Raw genomic sequence first — 13,680 nt, forward strand, 5'->3', positions numbered from 1 at the left:
AGGCCAAGGGAAAAGCTTTTAAACAGTGACATGAACTAACTTGCTTTTTAAATAGATCATCTGGTTTCATAAAGGATACACTGGAAAGCACTTAGACTGAAAATAGAGCAACAAATTGAGAATATTTTAAATGATGAATGTGAGAGAGTATGAGGTTCTGAACTGGATGACAAAGAAATAGTCTGACATTTCTAGAAGGTATGAATTAGAGCTTGCTGATTAATTGGATACAGATGGGAGTAAAGAAAAGAGAGACGTTAAAGATGACTCCCAGTTTTCTATCTTGAGTGGCTGAGTGACTGAATGCACGGTGCTATCAACTGTTAAGAGAGGGAATATGGGGCCTGTGTGGCTCAGTTGGTTAGGCATCTGACTTTGGCTCACATTATGATGTCACAGTTTGTGAGTTCAAGCCCTGCATTGGGCTCTCTACTCTCAGCACAGAGCCCACTTTGAATCCTCTCTCTCCTTCTCTCTCTGCCATTCCCCAGCTCATGTGCTATCATGCGTGCTCGCTCTCTCTCTCTCTCTCTCTCTCTCTCTCTCTCTCTCTCAAAAATAAACAAACACAAAAAACGAGAGGGGAGGAATACAGTATTAAGAACAAGTTTGCCAAGAATAAGGCATTTGGGGATATTCTGAGGGTTTAACACTTTCATGTAAAGATGTACAGTAAGCAATTGAAAAAGAAGTTCAGTAATAATGTGGGTAGACTATAATAAGCACCCAAAGAATGAAGGAGATAAAGGGATTTCAGAAATAAGACATGATGGTGATGGATTCAGAAATCTCATGGCATTTAAGCTGACTCTTGAAGGACGAACAGCATATCAATAAGGAGAGATGCAGGAGAGCATTCTGTGACCAGCTCACAGTAATGTCTTTCACAGGCTCTGTATTTGCAAGGCTGCTGGGCCTTGAATTCATAAACCTAGGGTTGGGGGGATTGAAACTTGAACCAGATGGTGCTAGAGATGCTGTAGAACCCTTTTGCTAAGGGGTCCTACCTGGCAGCCTTTGCAAAGTGTGCTAGAAAGAGAGGGGTGAGGAGCATGAGTCCTACCTGGTGACAAGAAGTGGGGAGGGGCATGATAAGAGGAATCACATAGAAATGGTAATATTCACAATCAGACTAGAAGGTATATCATGATTCTGAGAGCCCAGAGGCTGAGGGAATGAGAAATCAAATAGCTTCTAGCAGCAGGATAGCACTTAGCTCAGGTGTAGCAGACAAGAGGCTTTGGATAAGAAGATGCATTCCATAGCCTACTAATGAACTCAGATCAACAGAAATAAGAAATGAGTAGCAAAGAGGTATGCTGAATAGCAGGACAGAGTAGCAAAGCTTGATTAAAACTGGATGTGTTTGGAAAAGTGGGAATAAAATTGGGAAGTTCTTTTGGTTGGAAGCCATGAATTCTGAGATTGGTAAATTAGATTTTGTCCTATCGACACCCTGAGAGTTTGTTTTTTCCTTAGAAAGAGACTTGATTTAAAAAAAATTGATTCTAGGAAAATGAATATGGTAACAATGTCCAGGATGGACTGAAAGGGGGAGGAACTGGGGGGGCAGAAACGCCAGTGTACAGGTTGTAAAAGAATCCAGACATAAGGGAAGAGGGCTGGGGCCAGGGCATGGGGTCTAGAAATTGAAATAAAGAAATATACACCATATGCATTTGTAAATCTGAGTTGGTACCAGCATCAACAGTCATTTTTATCCAAAAACTATATCAGTGTATAGTGAAACAAAGTTGTAATTCTAACATAAAAGTTGATTTTTGAAATATTATTAGAATGTAATGAGATATTTTACCTTTGTCTTTTTTTTCCTTTATATGTGATATAAGGTTAGATCACAAATACATACTTAGATTTATGGGAATTTTTATTGCTTCATTTCACTTTTTATTCAAATATAATTAACATACAGTGTTAGATTATTTCAGGTGTGCCATATAATAGTTCAACAATTCTATACATTAATCATGATAAGTGTCCTCTTAATGCCCTTCACCTATTTCATCCATCCCCCCACCCATGTCCCCTTTGATAACTATCAGTTTGTTCTCTATACTTAAGAGTCTGGTTTTTGCTTGTCTCTTTTTTCTGTGGCCAATTGTTTTGTTTCTTAAATTTCATATATGAGTGAAATCATAGGGTATTTATTTGTCTTTCTGTAGCTGACTTATTTTAGTTAACATTATATTCTACAGATCAATCCAAATTGTTGCAAATGGCAAGATTTCATTGTTTTTTGTGGCTGAGTAATATTTCATAATATATATATACATATATATATACACACATATATATGCATTCATTTATGGATGAACTCTTGGGTTGCTTCCATATCTTGGCTATTGTAAATAATGCTGGTATAAACATAGAAGTATATTTTGAATTAATGCTTTTTTTCCTTTGGGAAAATTCCCAGTAGTGGAATTACTAGATCATATGATAATTCTATTTTTAATTTTTTGAGAAACCTTCATATTGTTTGTTATAGTGGCTGCACCAGCTTGCATTCCTACCAGTAGTGCACAAGGGTTTTTTTCCTCCACATCCTTCCCAACATTTGTTATTTCTTATACTTTTTATTTTAGTCATTCTAACAGGTGTGGGGTGGTATCTTGTAGTTTTGATTTGATTTCCCTGACGATTAATGATGCCAACCATCTTTTAATGATGTTGGCCATCTGTATCTCTTTGAGAAGATATATGCAATTGATATATTTGATAAGGGGTCAATATCCAAAATATATAAAGAACTAATACAATCAATACCAAAAAGAACCCCAAATAATCTAATTAAAAATGGAAAGAGGGCATGAATAGATTTATGGGCATTTTAAATTGCTAGGTAGATCCATGCATCCTAACACAAACTTAGTAACAACACTCAGGGTTTCTATATTCTTCTAAAGCTATCACAAAATTCTCAAAAGATTCTCAAAATAAACTTGAACTCACTTTAGTTCCCTGTATGTCACAATGATGTCTAGGGGAAGGAGACAGTCATGAAAGCAAAAGAACATTTGAAGGATTTAAAGAATTCAATATCACAGGCCTAAATGATGATGTCAGATGGGACATTTAGAAATGCAAGATTTTACATTTATGTTATATTTAAGTAGCTAGAAAATGGCACAGTTCATTTTTAATGTATTCAGTGCTTTAAAAATTAGCCAGGCTTCTAGTGCTGAACACTTGAGATGATGAAAGTGAGAAATATAGGCACATTTTTGATTTGCTTCCTAACAAGTGGAGACATAAAAGTAATGTGTTCATGGCATCCATTCACTTAGGTGAATTGGATGTTGCCCTTCCATTTTGTAGAGCTTTTTAAATACCAAAAAAATATAATTTGTAAGTAAGCATTTAGAACATGAATGAAGAAAATCACTTTTAAAGGCCATGATTCACAGTGCTAGTCATCAGATGATTCATTTACATTCACCACACAAACTAGTATTAGCAGTTTTAATTTTAAAATATTTTCTTTAAGAGAATGAATTAATGAAGAATTAACACATGCCTATTGGTAGTCAACAACTCGTTTATTAGAATTTGTTTAGATTAAGTAGTGTCCTCAGAGGCAAATCAGTAAGGCAGGTCCTGATCATTGGGGTGGGCCCTGTATATTCAAGTATCATAAATAAAATACAGTTTCTGACCATAAGCAACTTGAAGTCTTATGTATATCAAAATACAGTGACAAGTGTGTTTTTAAGAGACTGTATAAGAAATTTACCTTTGTTCAAGCCGGACACATAATATCCAACAGTGATGTAGAAACATCAGTTTTTAAAATAGAAGAAGTAATTAGAAAATACCTTTGATTTATGGAAATTCATTTTATAGCTTAGTTTTTATTTTACAAAGAGGTACGGTCTATTGGGACAGCAAAATTGGAACAGGATGTGAAAAAACTTTGGAATTGATCTAAGTAATGCTTAGTAAATTACTTAAACTTTTAGAAAAAAGGGCCTATGAAAGCACTTTAAAACTATAGCTTATAGGAAACTTAATTAATCTCAAGGCATATTATCATCTTTTGCTAGGGCTGCCGTATAAAATACTACAGACAGGGTGGCTTAAACAACAGACATTTATTTTCTTTCAGTTCTGGAAGCTAAAGTTCTCTGTCCTTGTCACATAGATGACCACCCTCTTGCTGCCTACTGACAGGGTCTGTGTATACACAACTCTGGAGTCTCTTTGTGTGTCCAGACACCAGTCATATTGGATTAGAGCTGCACCCTTATAGCATTATTTTAATTTATTTACCTCTTTTTAAAAATTTTTTTTTCATTTTTGAGAGAGAGAGCGTGCACCTGAGTGGTACAGAAGGGCAGAGGAGTAGAGAGAGAATCCTAAGCAGGCTCCATGCTCAGTATGGAGACTGAGTTGGGGCTTGATCCCAGTACCCTGGGGTCATGACCTGAGGCCAGATCAAGAGTTCGATGCTCAGCTCAACCGACTGAGCCACCCAGGCTCCCCTAACTTAATCACCTCTTTAAAGACCTGTCTCTAACTATAGTTACATCGAGTTACACTCAACTAGGTGTTGGCACAATATCTGACTTTGGTGGGAACACAATTCATCCATAGCATCATGAAGTGCTATTATATAAATGAGATACAACTCACAATAAAATTTCTCCAGTTTACTAGGAATAAGTATGGGATGGAATGTACTAGTGTCTTTACGGTAAGACTTCCAACACCCTGGGAGTACAAGGGATTAGGAAGCATCTTTATCAAATATTTAGGAGAAAAAATATGATTTTTTTCATCTAAGTTTGTACTTACAGACCTTATGCCAGCAGCTTCTCAAGACATCTTCAGATATTTAAGACATTGTCATTCTTCCTAAGCCCTCAGATACACAATGGTTTATCATGCCTAAAAACTAGAAAGAATTTATAGTAGTAACACACTTAATATAATTATCTGGTTCTTTTTCCAGAAACAAAGTAATTTGGGAAATAGAAAATTACATATGATTTTTAATACCACATAATTCCGTAATATAGTATGGCTACTATATTCAGAAAAAAATATTAGAAATGATGTGTGAAAGGATCTTTAAAACAGTAAATTTCTAAAAAAAATTAGTTATATCATATCTCATAAATATATACTGGTCCAAATGCAGAGAAATCTATTTAAATAATCAGTTAAACTTTAAGAGAGCAACTTAAGACCATGGAAAAGCGATTGAATTTTCAACATGTTTTAAAAGAATTGTTTGTCGTGCAACTAGAAACTGAACTTTTTTAGCTTAATTTCCCTGACTGTAATAATTAAAGCAATTAATCCATTAGAAACTACTTCTGAAGCATTCAAACTTTGAGTTTTTGCTTTGGTGACTTATATTAAAAGAATCGTCATAGCTACTTCTCAGTTGAGTAAGGAAATAGGCGAGACCACTAGTTTGAATATTTTAAGTTGACACTTCCTACATCTACTGAGTTGTTCGACAATCAATATGGCGGAAGTAGTTGATGCAGAAGGACCCTCTGCCTCCCATTCCTCCCACACAAAAATACTACATAAAACATAGCAAAATAATTTTGGGATATAAATTTATCCTGAGTCCACTGGCCACTTGGATAAAATAAAACCTGTGAACAGTTATTTATACAAGTACTTACATTACAATATAGCACGCAGTATCCTATATCATAAATCTGCCTACATATCCAACATTAAGGGAAAATTCTGAACTTTTGTAAATACTCATTACATTTTAATAGTCTTTGTAATGTTCACATTGTAGTCATAAAGTAATACAAACTCAGTGACAGACTGATATACCTCTCTCCTGAAACTGGAATTTATTAACTTTAGATGGCATTGGGTCAAGCTTGGTTTTACTTAATCAAGGACTTGTCTAACATGATGCTACTATATTAGTGTCTAATATTTGTGTATAACCTTCTCCCTCTGCATCAGAGGAGTGTTGCACAAAGACTGATGTTAAATTTCTATGGGCAGTTTTAATAAAATTTTAGTCTATTAAAAATATATGTGCAGATAATTCTCTAGCATATAGATAGATGCCTGACTGAAAAATTGACCTCAACCCCTCAATGTCCACCTCTAGAACACTAATTTGAAAAAAAAAAAAAGTTGACCTTTTTAGCAAATCTGTCTTCAGGTTTCGAGGAAAGAGAGTACCAATAACAAAGCAGAAAGTTGAACCTGCAAAGTGTTAAAGCTGGAGGGAGTCCAGTCACCCTGTGTAGACAGTCCAGAGAAGCTCTCGGACCTCTTGTTGGAAAAGAAATCAGAGATTTCCTAGAGAGATTAAATGACTTGCCTGAAATCACTCATCTGTTACAAAGACAGTTAACAATAGCCTCAGAATTAAGAACAGACTTCCTTTTGATACACGAGACTGGAAGTGTCTGCCGTGGACCCACAAGAAGGGATGGGGCTCTGTGTTACAGTTTCCTCTTGTCTGAACAGGAAGAAGAGCTGAGCCTGCCCGGCCCATCTTTCCCGCATGGATAACCAAGCTCTCTGTCCAGCTGCAGAGTTAACGAATAGAGACTGGCAGGTTTTATTGGAGAGGACAAGAGAGCTGAAATTAAAAATAAAATTTTAAATTATAAAATCCATGTTTAATGTATTCCTAATGGCAATGTAGACGAGATCAAATAATATAATAATATTATTGTTAAGTTGTTAAAATGAAGCAGTGATAATGTTTCACTGCCCGTACCATGACCCTGAGATTGTATGTCCACTCCAACCAATGTCTACGTAGGAATATGATGCGTTCTCATCCGTAATCGCTGCTTAGTGCATCGTTGAGTCACAAATGCTTCAGGGAGGCAAGTGTGAGTTTCAAAGCCTTGTTGGACAAGTTAAATACTCACTGAATTATGATACCGCTATGACAAATTCCTGGCCAGAGATACCATACATTTCATGAGACTTCAGAAAATGTGTGGTGGGAATTGACTGACCTTTCCATGGTTCCCTGTAAGCTGAAATATGAGAAGTAAGGAGAAAAAGGTCTATTTAAGGTTGAAGGAAACTTTCTGTGGTGGATATGATGCCGTAATGAGAAAAACCTCAGTGGAGAAACGTACTCAGTGATCTGTTGGAGAAGGTAACAGAAACAGTATACCACTGGAAAGGAATATCTGAAGCTTGGATGTGAAGAAGTAAATATAATTTTAGAAGGAAATCTGAGACTAAGAAGGATCATATTTGGGATGGAAATATCAGGAAATAGTGTATCTTCCTCAATATAAACAGATATTTTAGAGAATAAAATGAAGAAGAGAGTTATTTGATTAAAAGATTTAAAAATTTTTTTAATGTTTATTTATTTTTGAGAGTGAGAGAGACAGTGGGAGTGGGAAAGGGGCAGACACACACACACACACACACACACACACACACACACACACACACAGAATCCAAAGCTGTCAGCATAGAGCCCAACACGGGGCTCAAACTCACAAACCACAGGATCATGACCTGAGCTGAAGTCGGACACTTAACTGATTGAGCCACCCAGGAACCCCTGATTAAAAGATTTTTAAATGGACCTGAAATTCCATGAACTTGATACAGCAGGCCAGGTGCAGAACATTTAGGTGAAACTGAAAAGAAAAAGAAAAATTTTCAGATTTAGTAGAGTCAAGAGAACAAGATGCTTTCTTTAAAAAGTGTTTATGTCTTTGTTTTATTTTGAGAGAAAGAAACAGAGAGTGCGTGGGGGAGGGGCAGAGAGAGAGAGGGAGACAGAATCAGAAGCAGGCTCCAGGCTCTGAGCTGTCAGCACACAGCCTGATGCAGGCCTGCAACCCACAGACTGAGATCATGACCTGAGCCAAAGTCAGACTTTTAACCAACTGAGCCACCCAGGTGCCCCAACAAGACATTTTCCTGAGTTGGGGAGAGAGAGGGACGCAAAACCTGAGAGACTATTGAATACTGAAAATGAACCGAGGGTTGAAGGGGGAGGGGGAGGGGGGAAAAGAGGTGGTGGTGATGGAGGAGGGCACTTGTGGGAAAGAGCACTGGGTGTTGTATGGAAACCAATTTGACAATAAACTATTTTTAAAAAATCATAAAACTATTACAGAAGCAAAATGTAGTAGTTAGCTTTAAATATCTGAACATTTGTAGAAGCTTTTCAAGATAATGAAGATAACTATCCTTCTGGACTCCACATTTGAACCACAAACAAGAACTGAGCAAGTATTAGAGATCTTGGGACAATGAGACCATATTTTTCTTAGAGTTCAAAAACAGCCACCTTCTAATTCTAATGTAGCCACACCTTGATTAGAACACTTAACCCATAGGGATGTCTGTTTTGTGGTTCTGCTCCCACTCACTGTGAGCTAGTCATGGAAATAGTCTCCCTACCCTGACTGTCACCTCGACCACTCTTGATTCCTTTCTACTGCGTCCTTTCAATAACACTTAAAATCTTTTAGCTTATGGTCTAATTTACTTATTTTTTTGTATTTGTTGTTTATGAACTGTCTCCCCCTTCTAAAATTTGAACTTCTTGGGGGCAAGGATCTTTGTTTTTATATTAATGCATCTGAGGTACCTCAGGTAGTAGGTGCCTGAAAATATTTTGTTAAATAAACAAAATATCGGAAAGACTACCTCATGGAAGAGAAATGAAATTTCTTGCAAATCTCTCTGAAAGGCACAAGCTGAGGATATACTGAAACTACTACTGTTATGCTGATTTTGACTCAATAATTAGGACCCGGAGAGGCTTGAAAACACAATGTGGGCAGGAGAGCAAAAACTGGACTTGGTTCTAAGCTTTAAAATTGAGGGAGGGGGCATCTGGATGGCTCAGTCAGCTGAGTATCTGACTTCGGCTCAGGTCATGATCTCACAGTTCGTGAGTTTGAGCCCCACATTGGGCTCTGTGCTGACAGCTCAGAGCCTGCAGCCTGCTTCAGAGCCTTCAGATTCTGTGTCTCCCTCTTTCTCTGCCCTTCTCCCACTCATGCTCTCTCTCAGAAATAAATAAACTTTCACAAAATAATAATAATAAAATAAAATAAAATTGAGAGGCAAAGATCCACAGGAAACCATTTCAGGGAGCAGGGAGCTTCTGACAACTACATGTTGTAAAATACCAAAGAATGAAGGGCATCTGGCTGGCTCATTCCATTGAGCATCCATCCAACTCTTGATTTGCGCTCAGATTATGATTCCAAAGTTGTAGGATTGAGTCCCATGCTGGGCTCCAAGCTCAGCATGGAGCCTGTTAAAGATTTAAGGTTGTGTGTGTGTGTGTCTCTCTCTCTCTCTCTCTCTCTTTCTCTCTCTCTCTCTCTCTGTCTCCCTCCCTCTCTTTCCATCTCTCTTCCTCTCTCTTTCTCTCCTTCTCTCCCTCTCTCCCTCTCTCCCTCCCCCTCTGCCCCTCTCCCTTGCTCACATGCATGCACTTTCTCTCTCTCAAATAAATAAAATACCAAAGAATGAAAGAGGAATACAAGAGCGTATTAAGAAAGAGGCAGGCAGATTATGGAGGGCAGTGTGGAACTCTAAGTCCAATATGGAGAGACAAGTCCAAATGACCTGCAAATTTTTAGTACAGGTAGAGAACCACAAGGGAAAAAAGACAGAGGAAGAGAGTCAAGATCTGGGAAAAACTGAACATTGCAGAAGGAAGTAATAACTGTCTTCCAATTTCAAGGCTGCCCTTGGAAGAGGACTTTTTCTGTGCCATTACAGAAAGCATTAGACCCAATATTCTGTTTTTGACATCATTGTAAAAATAATTATTTAGTAATTAAAGCCGCAATTCTCCATCAGTGGAAGTGTTCAAAGAAGAGTTTCCAGGCAGAAATCCTCCACTGCATAGAATGGTAAATTGCATCCATTGCCTTTATTGTACCTTGGAATTTCACTGGGCTTTTGTCTGGAATGAGGGTCTTAGAGTTTGAAAAGGAGTGCTCTAGAGGAAATTTAGAGGAGATTCTTTTCCATTGAAAAAGGAATTCATGGAAAGGATTTATTCCTTTCCTGATCCCCATATACACATACTTCTTTTTTCTTTATTATCACTGGAATCCTTTCATAAATTCAGAATGCTCACATTAGCCCATGGACTTTTGGGTTATTGTGTGGAAACACAGCAGATAGGATCTTTCCACCTGGTCTTTGCACAGTGTGGCAAGCTGCTTTCCACTTCTTCTACTGAAGGAAGGTTCTACCCCTTTCACTAAAATTGACCTTTCAAGACCAGCAACAACTGGTACAACCTAAGGCAATAAGTCCTAACATTTTAAATAACTTGTGAAGAGCTCAGTTCAATTATATATGAACAAAACGCAGCTCTGACATAGACATTCTTTGGATAGGGAGTAAATTGATTGACTCTGCAATCACAAGTTTGTTGAAATAAGACTTCATCATAGGCTTTAAAATTTATGAAATCCTTCCTCAGGATGTTTGACATCATGCCACATGCATTGAGAAACTAGATTTTAAACTTGTTCAAAACTGGAAATTCATAGCTAAATTCTATTTTATTTTATTATATTAACTCAAGAAGATTACATCTCACCTAAGTATTAAGCAATGAGTAGACAGAGAATGTGCAGTAGTGAATAAAACAGAGATGATCTTTATTCTAATAGAGGATTCAATTCAGTAGGGCTGGGGAGAGAATAAAATAAAAGCAAATACACTTTGCAAATATAGCTTTAGGATAGTATTATGAAAAAAAAAGAGAGAAAAGAATACCATGCAGAATACAAATGGCCTCTTAACTTTGGATTGGATATTTAGGAAAGGCCTTTCAGGCTGAGTCCTCAGAATGAGAAGTCAGCCATAAGAGATGACCACAAGGCCAAGAAGAATTTGGTCTGTTTGAAGAGCAAACCAGTGTTGTTTCACCCTGCTGATCATTGGGAATTGTGGCTTGTGATAAAGTTGGAGAGACATGCAAGACTGTTCAAGGTCAGGCTATACGTTTATGTTATAATTGCAGTGAGAAGACATTGAAGGATTTTTAGAAAGTTGGTGACATGACCCAACATATTTGTAAAAGATAATTCTGGCTGCTTTATGAATAATGTCTTGAGGGCAACAGTGAATATAGTTTGGAATAGGATTAAGAGAAATGGATAGATATGAGATCCGTTGGGGGGCTCAGTTAAGTATCCGACTTCAGCTCAGGTCATGATCTCGCAATTCATGAGTTGAGCCCCACATTGGGCTCTGTGCTGACAGCTCAGGGCCTGGACCCTGCTTTGGCTTCTATGTCTCCCTCTCTCTCTCTGCCCCTCCCCTACTTGTGCTCTGTCTCTCAAAAATAAATAAATGTAAAAAAATTTTTTTAATAAAAAAAGATATGAGATCTGTTTTAGAGTCAGGATCAATTAAATTTGATGATAATTGAGCAGGGCATACAGTATAAAGCAAGGAATAAAAGAGAATGTTCAGATTTTTGGCTTGAGCAACTGTTTGGCTGAGGAAGTCATTTATTAAGAGAGAAGATAAGATTTGTGTGGGAAAGCAGGAGTATAGTTTGAGAGCTCTGTGAGATATTTTAGTGGTGAGGTCAAGTAGACAGTTATCAGTTCTGAAACTCAAATGTGAGGTCAGTACTTGCTAATACGTTTCAGTGACTGTATATGGTCTTTAAAACAGGAAATGGAATTGATCATCTGGGGAAAATATGAGAGTACAGGGCCCAGGACGGAATCGTAAGGAGGTGTTGAAGATGTTAAAGGTAGAAATTTGATAGAAAGGGTGAAATCAGCCAAGAATGTTGATGAGGAGGTACCAGAAAAATAGAAAAATCATAAGAATGTGATTATAATAAAACTCAAGAGAAAATAATGCTTTCAGATTGAAAGAGTGGTCAGTTCTGTAGAATGTTCCTCAGGGAGCCCGGAAAATAAGGACTTAAAAGTCCCATTGGATGAGACAATATGCTATTCATTTTGAACCTTCTGAAGAACGGTTTCATTGTCAATCTATTATATTTTTGTTGATTTATTCTTTTATAAGTCAAATTGTGTCTCTATTAATGTGGTTTTGTATGTGTGTGTGTGTGTGTGTGTGTGATAGCCAAAGTAATTTATTTCCTGACTTCCCCTATTAGTTCTATTTTCCTGTTGAATACTGTACTTTTCCAAAATTATGTGTTAGAATATGATAGTCTTACAATTTTTTAATGTTTCTCTTTGAGAGAGAGAGCATGCAATGGGGAGGGGCAGAGACAGGGGGACAGAGGATTCAAGGAGGGCTCTGCACTGACAGCACGGAGCCTGACGTGGGGCTCAAACTCACAAACCATGAGATCATGACCTGAGCCGAAGTTGGTTGCTTAACCAACTGAGTCACCCAGGTGCCCCAGTCTCACAATTTTTAAAATTAATGTCCCATGATCTTGAATGTGTGTCATTATTATGGTCAAAACTGTCTTTGCTTTGCTTTGTACTGATATCTTAAAGGCTCTTGTATTTAGATCACATGTTCTAAATACATTTTGATCTATTATATCTTTATTTTTAATTACATGGCATTTCTTAATCTGTTTCCTTAGCTTTTCTACATTTATCAGTTCAAATAATAATGAGTGAATGTAATAGATTTAACTAATGGTCAATTAAGAGATGCTACTATCTACTACTGTTTAGTACTCTACACAGACATGGTGGCATTCAATAAATATTTGTTTAATATTATTTAATAATGAATGGTTGAATGGGATGTTATCTCTACTAAGCTAATAATCAGTTCTCTTTGTTAAATACTTTTCAATAGATTACCTTTTCACAGGAATATATTCATTGGCCCTTCATATTTTGGTAGATAATTATTAAATATACAGAAATGCAAAAAGGTTTAAGCCTACAGTTTATCTTGGCTTCACCAGATCCTACTACTCATGGATGGGTAGCCTTTTTCTCTTCCTTATACTTTAGCACATATGAAACAGGGACTAAGCTAACAAGTTTCATGTTTTAGAGATGAATATATAGGTTTTTCAAAAATACTTGAAAGAAAGTGACTGTATAAAACAATTATTAACCATTAGGCAGACATCATATCTAAAATCATGAGAAGAACTAAAGCATGAGAAATGCCTAGTGTGGGTACCAGAGTTTTCACCCCTATGATATGTTGGACACTATTGTGAATCACTGTCAATAATTGCTTCGTTGGCATAAATTTTTTAAATTGGCACATGTAGAGAATATTATAGAGAACATAATTAGAAGAATTTTCTTACAGTCATCATGACCATCATAGTAAGAAATACATGTTGATGATGCATTCTCATGGGATTATTTAGTTTCCCATGTTGTTTTTACATGTGTCTTAATGGACTCCACCATGGGAAAAAATGTGATATTTCTCTCTCACAAAAAGTTGTATTAAAAGGAGATGTAATGTGTGGAGGTAAAGAGGAACTTCAGTTATGGGGGTCAGAAGTTCAACCCCAAGGCGGTGACGCAGGAACATGATGGCTTGACAAACCCCAGGATTAGAACAACACAGTGAGATTGAGAGTACAGTTGGCATAAGACTAAAAGCGGAGGTGAGGCTCAGATGTAAGGCTAAGGAGGTGAGCTCAGTAGCTCTGCAAGGACTGGGGCAAATGGCGTCTCAGAGGATTGACAAGGGGCTGTTCACCTCGTGTGATGACTATTTAATTTACTT

This window comes from Suricata suricatta, chromosome 15, assembly GCF_006229205.1.
Source record: "Suricata suricatta isolate VVHF042 chromosome 15, meerkat_22Aug2017_6uvM2_HiC, whole genome shotgun sequence".
Lineage (NCBI taxonomy): Eukaryota > Metazoa > Chordata > Mammalia > Carnivora > Herpestidae > Suricata > Suricata suricatta.